We start from the raw sequence: 23,310 nt of genomic DNA, 5'->3' as shown, positions 1-23,310 counted from the left end.
CCTGTTTTACCAATGTGGTATAATCTATAGGATGCTGTCTATATGAACATAGTGAGAGCAGAAAGCTTCAAGCATGAACCTGCTTTCCTGTAGTCTGAGGTAGGTCCTTCCTATGTATCAATAGCAATAGCAAGGACCTCTTATCAGTGCACTTAAACACTCCTTAAGCAGTTTACAATGTATAAGCTGATTGCCCCAACAAGCAGGGTACTCATTTTAGTGACCTTGGAAGGATGCCAGGCTGAATTGATCTGGAGTTCCTGGCTGGTACTGAACTCACAACTTTGTGGTTTGTGAGTGAGTGGCTGCAGTATAACCATTTAACCACTCCACCACCAGAGCTCCATTTGTCAGGGGAAAATACCATATTTGTACCCATCGGCTGCAATTGTTACTCCCCCATTCCCCAGAAACTCACCAGGGAGCAGCAGTGGATGACTTGAGGACTGGCACCAGTCCATGGATCACCACTTTGAGAAGTGCTGCTCTAGAAAATTTTGATACATGTCAAACCCCCACCCCACCCTTTTCTTATTTTACAGGCAGCTATAATTTTGGCACCCCTCTGAAATCTTTCACCATTAGACAGAGGTCACAAAATAAATAGCCCTATAATAATTAGTGGCCTAGAGTTTCAAGTATGCCCAGCTGGTCTAGCTCTGTTTCACTGCCTGGCAATGTGCCAGAGAGAGATTACAGGTTTAATATATTAAGGTGAACCTATTTTTATTACATATCTCATCCAATGATCATTAAAAACTGCACATTTATTGCTCATCACAGTTTAAATTAAAGTCAGCACCCTTCATAACTATGGATATTAACACTCTGAGTTATGCCTGTGTCGAATGTTCTGTAAGCTTCTTTTTGGAGACCCGAATAAGCTGATATAGGCATAGAGCTGTTGCAAACTGTTTGAAAATCCTCAGTGAGATATCCCCACCCCCACCCCATAAACTCATCTGAACATTGTCCTTTGGCATTCCTGGGGTGTAAGATTCTACTGTCTGTAGTTTTCCAGATTCATTCCATCATGGAAGTGCCATTCAAGTTCTGCTGATGTGTGGCACACAGAGACAGCTAGGGAATACTGTTTGCATCCTAATAGTGATAAGTGCAGGCATTAAGCCCAATTAAGGGCTTAATTGTTATTTTTATTTTGGCAATGGTTGAAATTCATTTCCTTCCTTTTGAAATGAACCATGCCTGTCCAAACCTACCTTTTACATGCTGAACCTCCTTCCCACCCTTGTCAACATGGTGATTTACATGAGAGAGGGGGAGGCATAGGTGGAAATGCACCCAGCTATATGTGTGTAGCTGGATGTAGAGTGATGGACATTTGGAGGACTCCTGGGAGGTACTGGAGGATGTCTCATCACTCTGTTCCAGCCACAGGCACATACCTGGATACTTTTCCATTGACAGCTACCCCCCCACACACACACTCTCTCCATCAGAAAGTAAATGGCTGTGTTGTGGGGGGTCAGCATGTAAAAGGTAACTTTTTGCTCAGGTAAGAAACTAGAGGAGCCCTGGTGGCACAGTGGTTAAATACCTGTACTGCAGCCATTCACTCAAAACCACAAGGTTGCGAGTTCAAGACCAGCAAAAGGGCCCAAGCTCGACTCAGGCTTGCATCCTTCCGAGGTCGCTAAAATGAGTACCCAGACTGTTGGGGCAAATTAGCTTACTTGCTAATTAGCTTACTTGCTGTTCACCACTATGATCTTTGGAATAGCGGTATATAAATAAAACAAATTATTAATTATTATTATTAGAAAATGTGTAGCTCCACCTGTGTGGAACTTTGCATCTTGTGTCCTGATGCAAGGTCTCAGCTGAATCTGGGAAAAGAACATTTACCAAGTACAACAAGGTGTCAAACATGGAAGACACCAATCCTTATGTTTCCAAGTAACCACTGAAACACTTCCATTACTCACAGGGTCCCCCCAAGGAAGTACAGATTGTGAAAGAAATGTGTGAAGGAGTTCGGGTACTTCTTTTCATAAATACAGCAAGCTATTTCTAATTAAAGCTTGGAAAAGTTACTTTTTAGACTATAATTTCCATGCTAGGTGAGGGATTCTGGAAAGTGTAGCCCACATTCTGTGTCAACCTTAGTTTTCATTTTCATCAAGTTCTATGTGAGGCTGGTAGCCTACCACCATTCTCAAACACACTGCACCAATGAAATAGAATGTGTGTATGTGCCTTCAAGTCATCTATCAACTTGGTAACCTATTAGTTTCATAGGGTTTTCATAGCAAGGAATACTCAGAGATGGTTTTGCCAGTTCTTTCTTTTGAAATATGGCTTACAGCACCTGGTATTCATTGGCAGTTTCCCATCGAAATACTGACTTGAGGTGACTCTGCATAGCTTCCAAGATTAGATAGGATTTTGGTGCCTTTAGAATACTTAGACACAAAAAATAGAATACCAGTCAAGGTGTGTAGATGAAAGATGGCAGAAGAGGCTGGTGGCTATCCAAGGAGCTGTCCAACGGCTGAACTAACTTTGGCAATTGGATTCTCAGATTTGGGAAGCTTCGAAACTTTGATTCAGACTTATACCATGATATCTATAATGTTCTCTCCAGAGATACACTTTTATTGTAAAATAAAATAGTAGACTGTATTAAGGTAGACAGTTGTAGTGGCAACAAAACTAGTCCACCCTGAGACAGTTGGCAGCCCAAGGGACATGATGTTATCTTTATACTTAGAGTAAGTACATAAAGACACTTTGCAACGATCCCAGAGGGCTCTGTAATGGTCTATCTCCACACAGGAGATATGCTTGTTCTAACAATGTGCATTTTGCGAGTTCAAAGTGATTGAGTGTCTTTAAATGGGGGATGTCTTATAGATTTTTTACAGTAAGTGAGATTCAAAAGTGGATCACTATGAATGCAGTCAATATTTAGTTATTAATGCAATCAGTGGATGCCAGGAACACTTAATGCAGAGCCTGGAAAGCTATTTTTTAAAAGTATTTTTTCCCTATAATTACTCATTATTATCTTTCCTGATATTTTGTATATTTAATGGGATGGTATCAGACAGCAGAAATAAGACTGCATAATCATGGGCCTAAAGTACTTAAAATAAAAATAACTATATGTAGAGATAATTCATTTTATTTCTATAGGCTTTTCAAAAACTGTTTTTAAAAATCTGATTTTTTTAATGGGTGATGGCTTCCTTGTTGGGAGGGCAATTAATAAGTGATTCAATCCTTATTTCAATAAAGCTGTTCAAGGTACTGAATTCTGTCGCTCCATAGGATCAGCAGTTGTGATGTTTCCTTTAAAGTCTGGATTAAACCAAGAGCAGATTCACCACCCCACTGTTATGAAAGCCACCATCCAATACAGCATTCATTGTTTTTTGTGGGTTTTTCGGGCTGTGTAGCCATGTTCTAGAAGAGTTTCTTCCTGACGTTTCACCAGCACATGTGGTTGGCATCTTCGAAGAAGCTATGGATGCCGGCCATGAAAGCCTTCAACTTCACACAGCATTCATTGTTTCCAACAGGATGCTTATCCACATGCATATGCAAATGGAAATCTGAGCCCCAAATCTAATAATCTATTTCCAAGATGGTTTGGCATTCTGGAATAGTGGCCATCTTCTGCAAATTTCCTCTACCTTGTCTGAAACCAGTGCTCACAGAAACCCTGAACTGACCACTGGTGGGTGGAGAAGGAACTGCTTGAATGTTTGCCACTTGTTTCCCTGATGCCCATCAGGGAAATGTGTGCCTCTCATTTGGCTGATGGGCTTTGGGAAACTTTAGAAAAGATGAAATTGCTTGTCTGTCACCCTTGTCAAACTGAAATCAGCGGGAACATCTGAAAGGTGCATTTTGAGTGCAGAAGAACTATTATTTGCACTGCTGGGCTGATCAGCAACTTTCCAGCAGCTTCAGTTAAGCTCACTTTTGATGAGACTAGAGATGTGGGCAATGGTACTTAACCTTTACCCTATGGGTCAAATTATATTCTCCACATGCACACTGTGTGAGTTTCCCCATTTAAGAACAGTTATACTGGATCCAAATATATTTTCTTTGTGGGAAAGAGCATTGTTTGGTGAACACTTTGAGCAGGAAAAGATATAATGCCCAATGGGCCTATGAGGAATGGATTCCACTAAGAGAGCAGTTTTGGTCAATAAGATGTACATTTAGGAAATGGTTCAGCAACCCCTCATGTGCGCCACCTATCTGTTCAAACTGCATATCCCAAAGCTTCAATAATGTTAAAAACAAAACTGGCAGGAAATGTTCTATGTAGATTTTATTTCACATGAAGATTGTCTTGGTATCCTTCCTCCTTAAAGATAACAATGTAAGTAAATTATACAAGCTGAATCTCCCTTCTCCAAAATGCTTAGGACCAGGGGTATTTTGGATTCTGGAATATTTCAGATTTTGGAATACTTGTGTATACATAATGAGTGTCAGATTCCACAGAAAACCAGCTGCTGCACTTGCTGGAACCTCTCTCTCCCTCATTCTCTTTCTCTCATTCTCTCTCTCTCTCTTTGGGGGGGTCCCAGTCCCATGTACCAAGTTCCTCCACAGTGAATGAGTGAGTGAGTATGTAAGGAGGGGGAGACATTCTGGACTTAAGCTCTCCTGGTTTGAGCTCTCATCCAAAGCACCAAGGGAAAGTGCTGCTTTGGAGGAGTTACTTCATGACTTTGATTTCCTGGCAAGCACGGAAGAGGAAGAGAATGAGGAGGAGGAGTTGGCAGTGGTGGCTGGGAACTCAATAATACAACTGCCCCTGCTGCCTGGCCTCTCCTGGCACAGCAGCTTTATAGTTATTACCTATAAAGCCCTAAATGGCTTGGGCCCAGGGTATCTGGAGGACCGCCTCTCTCCGTACAATCCGCCCCGCACACTCAGATCATCCGGGCAGCAACTGTTAAGAGTTCCAGAGGGGAGATTAGTTTCTACCTCTAGGAGGGCCTTTTCTATCTCGGCCCCCAACCTCTGGAACTCGCTGCCCATCGAGCTCCGCTCAGCCACCTCCCTAGCCCAATTTAAGAAGGGGTTGAAAACCTACTTTTTTGAGCAGGCCTACCCCTGATTTTTGCCCCAGAATGCTCTCCTCCCCTCCCCCCCCCGTCAGCACTGTTTTGCCGGCATGAATTTTATTATTTTTATTGAACTGTTTTAATCCATTTTTTGTATAACTGTATTATTGTATGCTTGTTGTGCACTGCCTTGATTTTAAGAAGGGTGGTATATAAATAAAATATTTATTTATTTATTTATTTATTTATTTATTTATTTATTTATTATTATTATCCACTCCAGATGTAATAGCATCTATGAGCTACAAGGAGATGGGTGCCTCCTCTTCACTCATTTTGCCCTCTGGAAGCTAGAAGTGGCAACTGTGGCAGCAGCTACAGAGTGGTCCCCAAAGCTGCTTGCTCATCCTGAAATTGCCAGGTAGTTAGAGGGAGGGCAGGGGGGAGTAGCTCCACTGCTACCACCACCACCACTGCATCTGTCAGAGTTGGCTAAATGAAATCCAGGCTCAAGTGATGGAACCACAGTGAATGGAAGCAGTGGGAAGAGGAGAGGGGGGCTGGGTTTTCTGTCTGGAGCTCTTTTCTAGACCAAAACTGGAGACAGTAGCCAGTGGTCACCATTGCCACATTTTGCTCTTGGCCTCACTTCAACTGGGGGGGGGGTGGCAGTGGAGGAGCAGGAGGAATTACTTGTGCAATGTTTGGCTGAAAACTTAGCCATACCAACTCCCTCCCTCCTCTTTTCCTGCTTTGTCATGTTAGCACTCATAAAGGTTATGAATTTTAGAATAGTTCAGATTTTAGAATTATATATCACCTTTCAAGCCCTGAAGTGGACATCTGACTCCTCCTGGTTTGGCATATTTTGGTATTCCATGTGAACCTGGAAGGTTTCAAGGGTAGAAAATTGGCTCCTGGACCCACCAAACTACAGCCTAAAGGCTAAAGAGACTGGGAAATAATTGAAGGAAGAGTCCAGAATTTGATATGGAAATCTATATTTGCTTCAGTCCAGACATCAATTCCCACCAATAAAGAGGGATTGGGCAGTGGAGATGGGGGGATGCACAAAAAACATGATGGTTGTCCAGCACTATGGAGTGTAGTAGTACTGATTCAGTGAGCGTATAGAACTTCTTTCAGCTGGAAGCATCCTCAGTTGTGAGTGAACAAACAGCCAGATAGCGATGCTGCTCTGTAAAATTATACCTGCCTGGCTTTGCAGCACAGAAACAAACAAGGAAACTTATGCACAGGTTCTGTTTTATCATTAAAAGTTACCCATGCACTGTGCTTTACCTGTAGCAATGGGAGGAGGGAATGTATTCTTGAACACTCTTTTATTTAAATACAGATTACAGCTCTCTTCACACAGTTCTTTAAAAACCATTAAACCTTTAAACTGGATTTTCTCCTCCTCACAGAAAAGGAAGTGTGAGACAAGAAAAGCATGACACACCCCTGGCCTTATGAGAGAAGAGTTATCTATGATAAATTGGAAGATTCTGCCTAGTTTCCTGAGGGAGCAAGGAAAAGAAGCATCAAGACTTTGCTTCAACTCCTAAAGTGTCTCATTAGTTCTAACAGGTGCCTGACTGCTGCATAAGCGATAACTACATGTGAGATATTTATAACATTAGAATCATTATAGGCTTAGTGAACACTTCTTTAAGCTCAGTAGTTTCTACCTGAATGGTCTTTATGTTGGAAGATTTATTTTTATTTATTTATTTATTTATTTTTGCATTCTCTTTCCCCTTCCTTAGATAGACTTTTCTTGTCCTCTGGGCCACTGTGGAAGAAAACAGGGCACTCACTATTTTGTGTATTCTGAACAATAAAAGTATTATTAATCCTTTGAAGCTTCAGGCTCACTCTGATTGGATGCTACCATGCTCCAATCTGCCTTTTCCCCATAAGCACATTTCTGATACTCTGCTAATTTAAAACTATACCTTAACAGGCTTGGCTTTGACAGTTTTAATATTTAAATATTTTTGTTTCCTTTACAAAGGCTAAAGCCTTAGGAAATTTAAATTACCCTACACAATACACAGACATGCTTACAACTAGCTCCCACATTAATGAGGATTCACTGATTGTTTTGTTTTTAAAAACAACTCCTTGATTATTTTAACCTCATAACTGCTGCAAAGTACTTTTGTTCATCTTCTGAGGCTCTTCAGTGTGCCAACTAAATTAAATGTAGTGATGGCACTAGAACTCTGGTCCTCCACATATGGTTGCACTCCAATTCCCATAATGTCCATGATATTAACCATAATAGCTGGGATGGATGGCAGTTAGATTGCAGCAATATCTAGTTGGCCATAATTCTCCATCACTGCCTTTAGCTTAGTTGAGCTTTCAAAATGGAGATGCCAAGGGCAACCTGAACCCTTTTATGTAAAATGTGCACCATACCACAGAGTTAAAGACTGTCTGTGATCTTAATACATATTTCTAGACTTAAGCCTGTAAGAAATTATTCTATGGTACTGTTTTCATGAACGTCTAATAAGGCATACAAAGAGAACTTGTAGAACCTTTATAAGACTAACAGAGTGATAGAGGTTTGCAGCATAAGTTTTCAGAGAGTGAGGTCTACTTCATCATATTCATCCTTTTAAAAAAAGATTCTCAGATCTTCCAAAATTAATTTATTTCCATTAAAAAAAAATCTTTTATACTGAAGTTAGACCTAATGCTACTAGCTGTTTTAGTGGCATTAAGAGTTGCTTAGTTTATTCAGATTACCCTGAATACCTTAAACATCCATGACTTCATTGGTGCAGATAATCCTTCAAAAAAAATAATAATCACAGCTACTTTTATTTGTAACTGCTATTGCCCATTTATCACTTGGCAGCCAATGTTCTCATGATGACTCTCTCGGTACATAGTTAGGCTGGTCCTCAGACAGCAGACATTTAGTAGATGCCTGACCTGTACAAAAAGTCTTTCCAATTTGGTAAAATAAGTTAGAGCAATGATTACCAAACTTTGGTCCTCCACATATTTTGGACATCAGTTCCCAGAATTCTGACTCTTGTCAAAGTTCTGTGAACTGAAGTCCAAACCATCTGAAATATTATACCAAACTTCCTTCACAGTCTCTTGCATTGATGTACTATAGTGTCATTGCTTCTATAATTTAGTTGCACCACAGATTACAGCCCTATGTCTAGCTGTTGTTGTTTTTGTAAACTGTAGGGCAGAAGGACAGGAATCTTAGTCTGTCATTCAGTAGTTCCTCAAGTAGTCTTATCCAGGTTACAGTGTTTTCATTTCTTGATTTCTTTCTTTTAGTTTCTTTGCATTTATGTGGGATTTTCCCCTCATTCTCAAATTATGAAATTTCTCTAATTACTGGCAGTTAGAGTTTAAATCAATATGTGCTAGGTGTGTGTGTTTGGTCCTACTTTTTTGCTTTCATCTCCTTCCCCTCCTCCTCCTCCTCCACCACCACCATCACCTCCCTCTCTCAAATGCGCACATCTTTGAGAACTTCACTGAACCTGACTTTGACCATTGTGCTAAAAAGGTTTCTCAGTTCCAGAGTAGTCCTGACTTGCCCATTTCAACAGAGAAGGTCTGCAAAGGAGCATTAAGCTGGACAGCTACATCACATCAGAGACTGACAAGGCAGGGCTCCCAGTCACATGGAACTCTGCAACCTTGTTCATGTAAAATGATCTGCCACCAAGAGGCCATGATTATTGTCTAGAATAGGTTGTGGTTTACTGATGATACATTTGAGCAGTCTCAGTTGGGATCTATATGTCTCCATTAGTTCTGTCATTTTCTGTCCTCAGTCTGTTCTGTAATAATAATAATAATAATAATAATAATAATAATAATAATAATAATAGATTTATTTATAGCCTGCCCAATCACAAGGAATCGGGGCGGGTTACAACAATAAAATACATTAAAATTCAAAAACTATTCTGTTCCCTAAATTCCTAAATTCCTATTCTGTTCCTAAAATTACAATTAAATAATCAGCATTTAAAAAACAATAAAATACAATACATAGTGTTAAAATTAAGGGGAGAATTGGTGGATAGAGTGACATAGGTCACAGTATGCAGGGAGAGGAACTAGGTTGGGAAGGCCTGCCGGAAGAGATCCATCTTAAGAGCCTTCTTAAATGCTGTAAGGGTAAAAATGTGGCGGATCTCCTCCAGCAGGTCATTCCATAGCTTTGGAGCAGCAGTGGAGAAGGCCCTCTGGGTAACAGAAGTTAGCCTAGATTTTTTTCAGCTGAAGTAGATTTTTCCCTGAGGACCTTAGTGTGCAGGATGGACAGTTTGGAAGAAGGCATTCCCTTAAGTATTCTGGGCCCAAGCCATGTAGGGCTTTAAAGGTAATCACCAACACCTTGTACCTTACCCCGAAACTAATTGGCATCCAGTGAAGGGACTTCAAACCTGGTGTTATATGATCATTATGAGAAATACCTGGCTGCCATATTTTGTACAAGTTACAGTTTGCGAACTTGACACGAGGTTAGCCCTATGTAGAGCACATTACAGAAGTCCAATCGAGAGTTTACCAGTGCATGTACTACTGTTGCAAGGTCTCCTGGTTCCAGGAAGGGCCGCAGCTGGTGTATCAGCTGAAGCTGATAACAGGTGCTCCTAACTGTCGCATCCACCTGAGATGTCAGGTGAAGCGACGAGCTGAGGGGCACTCCCAAGCTGTGGACAGAGTCCTTCAGGGGAAGTGTGACCCCATCCAGAACTGGCTGATATAACTCCATTCCTGGGTTTGGGCTTCCTATAATGAGTACCTCTGTTTTACCTGGATTCAGCTTGAGCTGGTTTTCCCTCATCCAGTCCATTATTGCCCCAAGATAGACATTCAGAGGAGAGATGCCATTCTTAGTCGCTGCATCAGCCCGAGACATAGAGAAATATATTTGAGTGTCATCAGCGTATTGATAACACCCCGCCCCATGTCTCCGGATGATCTTGCCCAGTGGCTTCATGTAAATGTTAAACAGCATGGGAGACAGGATGGTGCCCTGGGGAATGCCAAATTTTAGTTCTCTTTTAGAAGAGCAACTGTCTCCCAGCTCCACCATCTGGAATCTGCCCTAGAGGTAGGAACGGAACCACTGTAGAACAGTGCCTCCGATACCCAACTCTCTCAGGCATTCGAACATCGTTGAGAGGTTCAAGAGCACCAATAGGGTCACACTTCCCTTGTCAATGCCCAGATGGAGATCATCAACTAAGGCAACCATGGCAGTCTCAAATCTGTATCCCGTCCTGATTCTGGTTTGAAAGGGATCCAGAAAACCGGTTTCCTCCAAAACTGTCTATAGTTGATTGGCGACCACCCTCTCAATCACCTTGCCCAAAAATAGCAACAATGAGACTGGCCTATAGTTATTTCTATCCAGGGGTTCCAGGGAGGGCTTTTTAAAGAGTGGTCTGACCACTGCCTCCTTAAGACAAGAAGGCAGGGTACCCTCCCTGAAGGATGCATTGATTACATTTTTTAGCATTAGCTTGACTGTATCACCCGTCTGGACAGCCAGCCAAGATGGGCAAGGGTTGAGAGGGCAGGTCATCTTTTCAAATTACTAAGGAGCTTGTCCACATCCTCAGTACTTAGATTAGTCATGGTACAAATCTTGTCTTATTTGTTTGTTTGGTTGGTTTTGCTTGGATATTGTTCATATAAAAGTAGTGTCAAAGCCTTTGCAGACCTTCCTCATTGACTTGGAGAGGTCAGGAGCAGAGGGAATGGAGCTGAACCATCCATCTCTGGATCTCTCTAACCACATGCAGGAAAACAACACATGCTGCCACTTAGGACCAATGTTCAAGGGTGAAACAAAACATAACATGGGTATAGAATTTGCACATAGAAGAAACCCATCCAATGCGGCCCTATTTTCCAATATGTCTCCATTATTTGTATATCTGCAAACATGTAGATATTCATGTAGGCAGCATAGTAGGAGCATAGTAAGGAATGAGAGGTCTGTTTATACATATTACAAGCTCACTGCGTGCCATGTAATGTAGTCATGTCCCACAAAACAAGTCAGTTGCGTGGTACACAGAAGATGTTCCCCTTGTGCATATCTGTGTATCCGCATCAGCTGGAAAGGAAAAGGGTCAAAAAGGCTCAGTCAAACCTGATGGGATAGCCTCATCATTTTGTGCATTTTGGTTGGCCAATAAAGGTATCACTGTTTTGTGGATTTTCAATGCTATTGTAAGTGGACTGACTGTTATGCCTCCCCCACCACACACATGAAAAGGAAGCTAAATTTTAAATAAAAAATACTCACCCTAGTGCTAAGTTATCTCTCAGTTTGTGCCTGAATATTTTACAGAGCAGAGATGTTTAAGTGAACACTGTCACACTTTATAACTTTTCAGTAACAGATACACCCTGTTTAGAAGTAGTTTTGATTTATGTCAATGAATTTTCCATTTTGTGCTTCTTAATATATTCTACTCCCACCGTGCAGCTTTTTCAATTTTTATCTCATTCATTTTGCCACAATCTTCTTGGTTTGCTTATGCTGGAGCCAGATTTATAATGCATAGAACATTTATTGCATAGAACACACTTCCTTTTACTGTACATAAAATCTTTCAAATATGCAAGAGTTACAGTAGAATAGTATTCTTATGGTGATATCCCTCCATTTTGCCTGACTTCCTGAAAGTTCATTGTTGCTAGTTCTAGTTCAGAGCCATTCAATTGTGTCTCCTGGCAACATAGAGAATAATAAGCAAGAGGTTCTCTGAATGGAAAGGCCAAACAAATGTGGAGAACACTTAATAACTAACAAGTGCCAAAAGCCTTCCTTTGATGAGATAGAGGAATCTCATTCCAGATACTCGTTGCACATCACAATAAAACACAGCACTTTTGTAGTGTTTTTCATCTTCAAGGCTTGAACAAACATTAATTAATCAATCCTCCATATGCTACCACAAATTGTTTCTGTATCCTTTTGATATGCAATTTTGCAACACCTCCTCAAAGAGTATTTATGGGAAATATTCCTCATTCATAGGTGTGTGCATTTTGACTTTTGCACTGCAAGAACACAGATCCTATACTGCATTGATTTACAAAGCCAGCAGGGTGTAGTAGTTACAGTGTTTGACTAGTACTCCAGAACAAGGCTTAAATCTGTAGTCAGTTATAGGTGACGTTGGGCAAGTCCCTCTCCCATAGCCTCAGAGAAAGGTATTGTCAAATCTCCCCTGTTTAAATCTTGGCAGGACAAAAGTATGATGAAAATCCCATATATCAAAATTGATTTGAAGGCACATTAACAACAAAAAATAGTATGAACAAGTCAACAATCTGGTGAATAAGTCTGATTAATAAAATTTATTTATTTTTGCATTATATTGCATTGTATTGCTGTATCCCAGCCAAGCCCACAAGGGCTCCTGAAGCAATGAATAAATAAAAGCAGTTAAAATTCTCTCTCTCTCTCCACTCTGTATACACACACCCATATATATACTGTGTTCCCTTGGTATCTCCTGGGGTTTGGTTCCAGGACCCCCTGTGGATATCAAAATTCATGGAGGTCCAACTGTATATATAAAAACTTTAACAAACCAATGAAAAGCAATACTAAATACTAAAAAGCAATACTAAATACAATTTAAAGCAGTTAAAATAGAGAAATTTAAACATTAAATGCCATGCAGAAGAGCAGTTATCTGCCTGTTAGAAGCTCAACAGAGATGGAGGCAGCCTTATCTTCAGGGCACTGCTAAAGAGGAAGCCTTGTTATGTGAACATACCAACCTAACTTCATGAGACGTTAGGACTTGCAACAGGGCCTCCTCTGAGGATCCCAAATTTGGAGCAGGCTCATCTCAGAGGAGGTAGTCTTTCAGATATCCTGGCCCCAAACTTTAGAGCTCAGGAGCAGTTTGGAAGCTAATGGAGTTCTTTTAAGTCTGGTGTCTAAAATGCTTACCTGGACACCAGTATGACTGCTGCAGTTTGCACTAGCTCTAGCTTCTGAATGCTTTTCAAACGCAGCCCCACACACCAGTATAATTGGTAGGTAAGCAAGCCATGAACCACTTTTCCCTCTGTCTTCTTTCAATCTTATATTTATTTAACTGTTTCCTGTCTGTTTAATCTGAGAGGCAGCAAGGTGAAGTGGTCTTAGTGGTAAGCTAGAACACTGGGAGACCAGGATTCAAGTCTGTGCTTGGCCATGGAAACCTACTGAGTCCTTGGACAAGTCACACTCTCCCAGCCTCAGGGGAAAGCAAAGGCAAACTCCTCTGAGCAAATTCTGACAAAAAACAAAAACAAAAAACAAAACAAAACAAAAAAAACACCCATGATAGCTTCACCTTATGGTTGCTCTAAGTTAAAAATGACTTCAAGGTACACAACAAGAGAGCTACTGCTAGTCAGAGTGGACAATGCTGTCCTTAATAGAGAAAAAGTCTTACGTGGCCAGGAATGGATAAAATGCTAAACTGGAGCCACATGAGGCCTCAAAACTACTTTTGTGGCCCTTGGCTCCTTCAGATTCCCTGCACTGTACTTCTTATGCCCCCTCATTAATGTCCTGGTATCATTGAACAGAGGTAGTTTTCCTTTTTAAAAGATTGTAGCTTACTCCTGGGCTCTTGGACTATTATTTAACATTTACAAATACAGTTTTCACAGTAAGAAATTGACTTTAGGACATTTCTTGGTGGGTTTTTTTTTTTTTTTAAAAATAATTTGGCATTTCCAGCAGACTGTGGAGATTATCAGACAGAAGAAAAAGCCAGGAGTAAAAGGCATACTCCTGGCAAAGTCATGCAATCATGCTGAAGATTTTCAGACACATCGCATTTATTCAGTACTTAACCCATGAAGATCCAGGAATGCTCCATCAACAAATCATTCATGAGGAAGCCTGTGAATGGTAAGTCCTGGATAAGTGCAATGTGTCTGGAAATCTTCAGCATGATCACGCGACTTTGCCGGGAATATGTCTTTTACTCCTGGCTTCCCCCTCTCCTTCTGATAATCTCCTGTGTCACCCCTGGAAAGCCCCAGAAGTAGAAAACAGTATCCTGAATCCACTGCAGTTGTCCATTGCTCTTCTAAATCCTTAGCTGAATATGATCTGCTATGTTGTTTTCTATATCTCAAGAAAGAGATAGAAAACATGTTGGGTTTTATTTAATAAAATGACTCCCAGCACCACCTCAGTTGTCTGTTTTATCCATTTTCATTTTGCTGCTATCCTCCATTCGCCACATACAGAAACAATCTGCTAGCACTGTGAGATTATTCATTCCTAGTTTGATCTCTGATTTGATGGGGTCAGCAATGGTAACTAACTGAAGAATCAAGGAAAGGCAAGGAATAAGGAGTAACCACTTCTAACAGAATATAAAGAAATGTCAGCATTGGCCCAGATGTATTTTTCAAGAGTGACAGGTGGGGGGGGGGGAGAGGAAGGGATGTGATCGTCACCAAAATTGCTAGTTTCTAGTCAAACACAGAAACTGCAGAATATTTTACACAATTCTATACTTACTGTGCAGAACAAATTAATGTCAGTATCCTATAAATGTTTGCTCAGAAATAAGTTCCACTAAACTGAAAAGGTGTTCCCAATGTAATATCTTATCATTTATGCAGTCTTGGGGACTTTGAGAATTATAGAATTGAAAGATTCAATATTTACCTTCAAAAAGACAAGCCATTCTAAATGTGGTGATGAAAACTCTGTGAGAGAGTTGGAAACTGCTTGCCTCTTTGTATTGTGTTTGTTAAATTTGCAGTGACAAGCTTGTCACACAGTCAGCAAAGAGGTTGTGAAAGCCCGCATAGGATTTTCAACTTCAAAAATTACCTTGGCAGAGTTGAGACAACTATTTAAAAAGAGCTGAAGAACATGAGGGAAACACTAAGTCTTGATCCCACAGTCCCTGCATTTCCAACAGGATTATTCAGATTTCCAATGGCAGACAAATAAGATCAATTTATTTTAAAATTTCCTTTTCAAGAAATCCAAAAATTATTTACACACACTACATGCTAGACAAAAACTTCTCACTGTAACATTATTTTTCAAAGCAAATTAAATGGAATACTGCATGACAGATGCAGTACAAGTACTGATGTGCATGCTTGCTTTTTTAATGGACTTTTGTGGTAGGCTGTCACAGTAGGACATGTTTCTTGGGATTTTAATCTGCTTCTCTTTGCTTTCCTTCTCCTGTGCCTATCTATCCATTCCCCTGCTATGCTTTTCGCTGAACAGCCATAAGAACCTGAACATTTTTACACATTAAAACTTATTTCCCCAGTCTCCCACAAATCACATTATTGAGGGACTCCTTTAAAAAAATGGGTACATTTATTTTGGTGAAGGGAAGAAAGCAATACATAGTTGTTATGGCCCTACAGCCTAAAAAATAAATTCACATGTAAATAAATGATACAGAATCGAGCTATCTTGTTGTAGTATATGAGTGCCTATAGGAATTGTGGGATCTTTGCTCAAGTTTTGTATAGAATATAGAAAAATGTAGTCCTAGCCACCAAATCTGCCAGCCACTGGTTCGGATTAGGAAGGACTGGATGAGTTCCTCCAATGACTGATGGATGTGGGTTCAATGGCAAGGGAGGTATGTGTTCCCTAGTGGTCAGAGTAAGCCCATAGAAAGCTTTGTAGGTATAGAACTACCAGTAGTGAAACAATCAATTCAAGGCCTCTTTGTTCTTCTCCGTGGTCCACACATTGGCATCACTGGAGGAGTTCAGCAAGTACAGACAGCCCCAAGTGAAACCCCTGAGGAGGGATGACACCTGGTCAGGCTCTCTTTCAGCTGCAGGAGGAAGGTGGATAATGGAGGAGAAGGAAGAGGGATGGACAGTTGCCCCTCAAGTTTCCTTTGCTACCTGGCTTTTTCCCAATAAGGGAGCTGGGCGGTGGAGGAGGGGTGAGAGTGCCTCTTCTATCTCCTCCCACTGCCTCACCTGCCTAGCTGTCTCTCAGCTGCTTTGGGTGGGTAAGCAAGTGAGAGAGTGAGTGAAGTATCAGGAGGGGAGTAGATGCAAGGGAACCTGCTTCTACCACTGCCTGCCAGCCCTTATAAGATCTGGTCAGGTAGTGGGGGTCTGAAGACAGGGGACAGGCGAGTGAGGCAGTAGGCAAGCCACTGTCACCTCCCCAGCACCAAAGGTAGTAACACCACTGGGTCCAAGGACTGATGCTTTCTCACACATTGAAACCAATGCGTTGGGGGCTAGAAGATTTTATTTATTTATTGCATTTATAACTCACTTTCCTCTGTTGAGCTGAGTGAGTACCTAGCCCTCCCCTCCACACTTTATCCTGCTGTTGTTGTTCCTGTTGTTCATTTGATTTATACACTACCTTTCCCCCCAAATTGGGAAATTGGTTTAGGTCAAGCTGAAAGATACAGACTGGCTGAATGTCACCTAATGAGTTACATGTCTCAGCAAGGACTACAGCCAGGATCTCCCAAGTTTGGTTTACCACTCAAAACATTTCACTATTGTAGATGGGAACAATCTGAAATGGTCATCTCAAGTCCTGCATCTCAGTGGTGTTCTGCACTGGCATATCAACTGGTGTGAGGAGCAGGGCTTCATGGGGCAGGGCAAAAGGGACTCACCCTCATCACCCTGCCCACAGAGCAGGGAAGAAGGGGTGCCCTGGGAGACTCACTCCCTGCCTTGCTCTATGGCACATGGAAGGGAAATGTGGTGGGGGGGCAACCTATTCTGGGTTGTTGCCTGGTGCAGTCTGAACCCTGCACCCCCCAGTGATGCTACTGCTCCATCTAAAGAACTGAGCTGAAGTACACAATAATTTCATGCCCAACAGTTCTTGTTTCTAGGTTTCACAAGACAGTTTCTTTTACTACACTATGCTGACTCTCAAAATCTGTGGTGAAGAAAAGGGGGAAGTTGGGTTCTCAGTCACTTGCCCTGCTCCATGTGGGCACCATTGTGCTTTGGAAGTATCAGGCAAACCACCATTGTAGTTGTTGTCTGCCCGAGTTAGTATTGATCTGACTCAGTCATTATTCCTAATACCTTTATGGTGTGAAGAAGTTACTGGAAAATGATGGGAAAAATGGTAAAATGAATACCCAGCTTGTTGGGTGCAATTGGCTAACACATTGTAAACTGCTTAGATAGTGCTTAGCACTATAAAGCAGTGAATAAATATAAGTGTTGTTGCTATTGCTATTTGGTTTTAATGATTTTATTTACCATTTTATTTACTTGGTCTTATTTAAAAGAAATTTTATAGGGCAAAATTGTCATGGTTTTTAGAGGGGAAAACACATCAGCAACAATTTAGTCCTTTTGAATAAAACAGGGCAGGGTCAAGAGAGTATGAACAATCAAGTAAAATATCTGAAGACATCGAAGGTTACCCATTCAAGAAGGGAAATGGTACATTACAGATAAGCCTTCAAATTTACTTCACACAAAGCCACCCACACCTTTGTTTAGCTGACTGGGGTCAGGGATGTGGGGAAGAAATACATTAAATCCTACCTGCCTATTAACTATGCACAAACATCTTTGGGTGTAGGTGGGAAGGAAATGTTACAGCACATAAAAGCCCTTTCAGAGTCAATGCCAAGTACCACAATTCTAAGGCAATCTTCCCAGGGATTTTTGTAAGATAATTTTATTGGTTTATTTTATATGTTTTTAAAAATATCTTTCTGGTTTGCTTCTCCTAGATATCACTCTGAATTTGATGAATATGCAATGCCTTCATTATTGTGATTGGGTTCCTTTTTAATTTTTTTATTAAACCCATTGTCTAAGATGTTTTTAGAGTTATACATTGCCATAACAATATTTCAAAGAAAGTTAATGAATACATTTTGTTAGAAGTACATTTTTAAAATAAAACTTAAATAAATGTTTCTGTCTTCTGTTTGAAAACCAAGGCTCAAGTGGGTTTAAGGACATATAAGTGTCTGTTCCTGGAATTCTCTTGGTGACCTACTGGGGGAACCTGTGCACATGCCAGCATAAGGTATCGAGCATATCTTTGTTAGTTGCTGTGTGTCTTCACATCATTTACAACTTCTGGTGACTCTAAGGTGAAAGAGATTTCTTGGCAAGATTTGTTTGGTGTGGGTGTGTGTATCTTTGCCTCCCTCTGAGGCTGAGAGAGTGTGACTTGCCTAAGGTCAGCCAATGGGTTTCCATTGCTGAGCAGAAATTTGAACACTGGTCTCCAGTCATAATCCAACAGTTGAACTACTATACCATGCTGTCTCTCTCATCTTTTTATACAAAGGTTTTCTTTCCCTCTATCACCACTATACAACAGCTGAAAATGGAACTGTGTTTGTGTGTGTGTGTGTGTATTTGTGTATCATTTGTTAGACTTGATGTGTGTGTGTTATTAAATTGGATAATGTATTGTGTGCAGTTGTAGCTGATGATTAATGTATTGTGCTTAATGGTATCAGAATGAGTCTGCTCCTTATAATGTCATTCCAGAAATATCATCATGACCTGCCTTCTGCAACACCACAATTTGTCTTCTGTAGGTCTCAGATTTTAGGCCTTAAACTTTTGTGGCTGAGATAGTCCTGGCCTGATAACCTTACTGTGCTGTACCTCTTATACAAGCAGTGGGATTTAATAACATACAAGGGCCTCAGTCCTACATCCCCTCAGTGTAGCATAAATATCTACATGCAGACCTACATTATGCTGAGCCATATAACCTTCCCTTGACTTACTGGTAATCCCCTGAAGCCATCCCACACATCCATTCTGTGTTTCACAGTAGGTAGGCAGGCTTGGATAAGTGTTTGGTTATGTTCCCATAGCCAGGTGCAAAATGATCACAGGAGTCCTTAGACCCTTGAATGACCCCAGCAGATCTCAGCATTGATGTCATCATATTGTATCTGGCTATGAAGATGCAGCCAGATCCTTCTCTGAGTTTGTCTGCCTGCTGCAAAGCATGGAACAACTGTGTGAAGCAACTTTAGCTTCCTATCTGTAAATTGGGGTGGGTGGTGTGGGAGTGCTTTGGGCAATGCAGAGTGAGGAAGGGAATACTCACCTTCACAGCACCTGAAAAATAACATCTGCACACATTAGGGATACTTGAACATGCTGATATCCCTAACAGAAATCTGTCAAAGGTCTCCATATCCTCTAAGATTTCACAGAAGAAAACCAGGAGACATATGGCCAAACAACCTTAGGGTGTTATCAGTATGGGAAAATGTATTAATGAGGAAGAACAGCCATTTACATCTACCTGAGTCTACAGGAAAGGCCCTAATCTCTCTCCCCACTTTTTCATATTCAGTTCAGTTTGCAGTGATGGAAGTAAGCTGAGGGGAAGGGGGAAAGTGAGACAAAGAGAGCGATACTGGGACATTTTAAAAGCAGCTGGACAAGTGGGATGGCAGAAGACTAACTGAGTCCACCCCTGCCAAATCAGGATGGTTGGAGGGTGTGAGTCTGAAGTGTCCCCTCCCTATCCTGTAAACACATCTGAAAAACCCACCTGGGCATAGACCTAAATCAGGACTGTTAATCACAAAATCCTCCAGATGTTGCAGTTGCCTAACCCTGCTGTTCACCACTAGCTACAACTTCTACCTAAAGGCTGAATGAAAAAGCCTATTTTGGTCATAATAGAAATCCATGCCAAAGAACTGTGATATCTCCAAACCCTGCCTTTCAGCTTTTTTTTTTCTTTTTTCTTTCTGGGCATCTATTTCCCCTCTCCCTCCCTGTCTCCAACTGCCTTTTCAACATTATTATAGGAGGGTTTTATACTTTCTTAATCTTCTATTTCCTCCACACCGTACTCTCCACAGTGGGCCTAAATGCCTTGCTCATCATGGGAACCATAGAGACAAGATAAAAAGTTCAATGTTCTTCTGAATATAATGATTGCCACATAGGCCTCAGGGTCCCGTTGTCCTCTACATTGTCCTTGTTGTAAACCTTTGCTCCCTTTCTCCCTTCACACAAAGAGCTCCTCATTTTTAGTTAAAATTCAAAGAACTGTCCTTCAGAGATGGGAACAGGAAACATATACAGAATTCAACAGCCAGTCACAGTATATTATGTGTGGAAAAAACATCCTGAGCAACTTCAGACATATTCTCAGGAAGGCATGAGCTAAAGTGATGCTGAATGTCAGTTGCCATTAAATGTTGCTTATAGAAGGGAGGTCTACTTACTAAGGAAGGAGAAAGAATCTATTTCCAGTCTAGTTCAGTTCTGCATAAGTCTGTTCTTCCCAGTGTCTACATAAATATTGCATTGTTTCTTATTTTTTGAAAAACAAGAAAATCCACATTTTTAATACAGTTTCTCCTAATATAGACCTTCCGTGTGTAGTTTCCATGTAAAGGGAATTTATAAAAAATGATTTTTAAATGCAAGTTTCCCTAATACATGCATTTTAATTTGGGATTAGAACTGAGAACTTGATAAAAACATTTGTAGAGGTGGGCAGTCTGAAAGTCTTCTGATACTCTCAAGCCTATTTTGAAGTGAAGTTCCACCGTGTTGCCTAGTCCTAAACTCAAGGTATCAACAGAATCACCACATAGCACAAGATCATCTCTGCTTGCCTCCTTTCCTATCCCACCTTCTGGGCCTGTCAGGTGGAAGGGGAAGGGGATGAAATAATAAAAGTTGAAATGCTAAACCTGGACAGTAGCAACCGGAGCTAGCAGGTAGGATGAGGCTCTTACCAGTTCCAGTCTTCTTTCATGGTTTCATGCTTCATCACCACTGCCACATTTTAATCTACTCATTGCCCTGCATCGAAGGAGAAAACTAAGATTTACGGCTTCAACTGGGCCAGTCAGCTGGGAACATTTTTAGTCCATTCATTCTTGGATTTTCCAGGTTTATCAAGACAAATGGTAACCATACTCCCATGGGTAAAACATTATTTCCAATTTTCTCCCTAAGGGTGTGAGGGTGTTTTCACTTTGTTTTGCCCCCCATGGACCATTTTAGGCCCAGGAAATACTGTCATATACTGTCCAAAACAAGCTTCTCTTGGGACTAAAATAACTGGGGATTTGAATTTGGACAGGGGATTGTGTGGAGTCTGGCCTGAAAAGTGTTTTGGGGGGAGGGTTAATGCAGCCCATGACCCTCCAATGATTCCTGACCCTTGCTGTAAACACTTCTCTTCCTGATTATGCTGAATTTTAAATTGTATCCATATGTAAATCGTATAACTCCAAGAAGAGGTTGACATCATAACCTCTGACCTTTCAATGTACTTGAAAGCTTGATTTTGACACCTAAAACTAAAGGAAGCAAGAACTATATATATATATATATATATATATATATATATATATATATATTGCATGAGGTTCTGGCATTGTGACTTTCTTGTCCTTATTCCCTCCAAAGTATGTGTTAATTTTCAGAATAAGCTTGTGCTCCTGTATGCTGACTTGATGTAAACTGCTTCAGGGAATCCTTTTGATTTGCGTTCTCCTATTAATGTTACCATTAGCCTTGATAGCTTTGTTGGGAAGGTTACTGAATTTAATAGTATAGTCTCCTGGGACATTAGACATTCCTGTTTGGCATCTATTTCAGGGTTTTATCACACTTAGGAAGAATTAACAGAATATTTACTTCACTTTTTTTACTTTGAAATGAGCATTTATCTGCTTGCTGGAAACTTTCAATATTTTGTCTTGCTATCTGTGTCCTGTGACTGGTTAGGCTTTTTTCCTCTACTGGATTTGATCTGAAGGGAGAAAATAAAATGTATGGCTTAATTAGGAATGATCCTAATTAATTATTTTCTATTACATTCCTTGAGGCATGGATTCCCTAACAGCAGAATAGGGCAGAACATATACTATAAAATAATTTGAAGAACATAAATAATGAGGGAAGGATATAAATAATTTAGCTCAGTGCAAGAGATCTTCACAAAGAATAAAGAGACAAAATTCAGTTGATGTCAGATGAAGAAGGGGCAGAAGACATACTTCATAATAAAATCAATTCAGAGTAATTTTCCTGAACAGGTAAGAGAAGGCAATCTCCAAGGGCCTTTGCAAACAAATCGAATAAACAGTATGAAATGCATACTGAGAATGACAGTATGGAGGCAAGTGGTTCTCTTCCTGACAGTCAAAGAGGCAATGTCATCAGAGGTTGAAAAAGATACTTCTTTGAATACAGCTTGCAGAATCATCCAGCCAGTATGGCCATGGTAGGAACAATTCATCGTAGGAACCTAGCCTCCAGACAAGGGATTGCTAAAATCTGTGGTATTATTCCATGATAAAAGCTATTTATTTATTTAATACTCCACTTTTCTCTTGATATGGACTGAGTGCATCTTATAATATAATTAAAGAGAATAGCTAAATCTATATATAGTGATTTTTTAAAAAAAGGTAATAAACTACCAATCCAAGAACCGATTGTATTAATCTTAATTTTATGATTGATCTATAATCTCTGGGATGATGGTAGTTAGGTTTGGGACAGGACTGAGGAAATATTTCCAACTGTTATCAGCTTCAGGAAGTATAAAAGTACCCTTTGAGATACATCATGGCATGGGGCAATATAATTATGGATGTATCTGGAAAACTGTTATGGTTCCCCACCCAGATACAGCAAAGAGAAATAGTAATAAAACTCTATTAATAGCCTATATCTTTTGATATGAATGTATTGTGGTGAAGTAGGATTGTCCTTGATATCCACGATTTCTACCACTTTCCACCTATTACAGAGGCTCTCTGGATGTTGTGAACTGTAATCCCCATGGCCCCTTCCTAGCATAGCAAATGATAATATACACTGCAGATCAATATCACCTGTAGGACCACACATTTTCTGTACTTGATTTGAAAAGCCTATGTTAGTCTGGCTATTGGTAGGTTTTATGTGAAAGGCTGTCATTGAAAAGTAACTTTCTGCTAGAAAGCTGGATGTAACATGGCAACCATGGGCCCATTCACATTACCTAATTATAGTTCTGTGATTCCACTTTAACTACCATGGTTCAGTCCTCTGGAATTCTGGAATTTGGAATTTATGGATGGTATTTAGAATTCTCAGTCAGGGAGCAATGCTCTCTCCTCAGACTACAAACCTCAGGTTCCATAGGCTACAGCCATGACAGTTAAAGTGGAATCATAGTGCTATAATCATATAGTCTGGATGAACCCCTTGATTTAGTTCACAGAGCTAGATAAAATTTGAG

This window comes from Sceloporus occidentalis, unplaced genomic scaffold (genome assembly GCF_023333645.1).
Source record: "Sceloporus occidentalis isolate IW3139 unplaced genomic scaffold, rSceOcc1.0.p SCAF_6, whole genome shotgun sequence".
NCBI classification, from domain to species: Eukaryota; Metazoa; Chordata; class Lepidosauria; order Squamata; family Phrynosomatidae; genus Sceloporus; species Sceloporus occidentalis.
The sequence above is the reverse complement of the archived record's forward strand: the minus strand, read 5'-3'. Positions refer to the sequence as shown.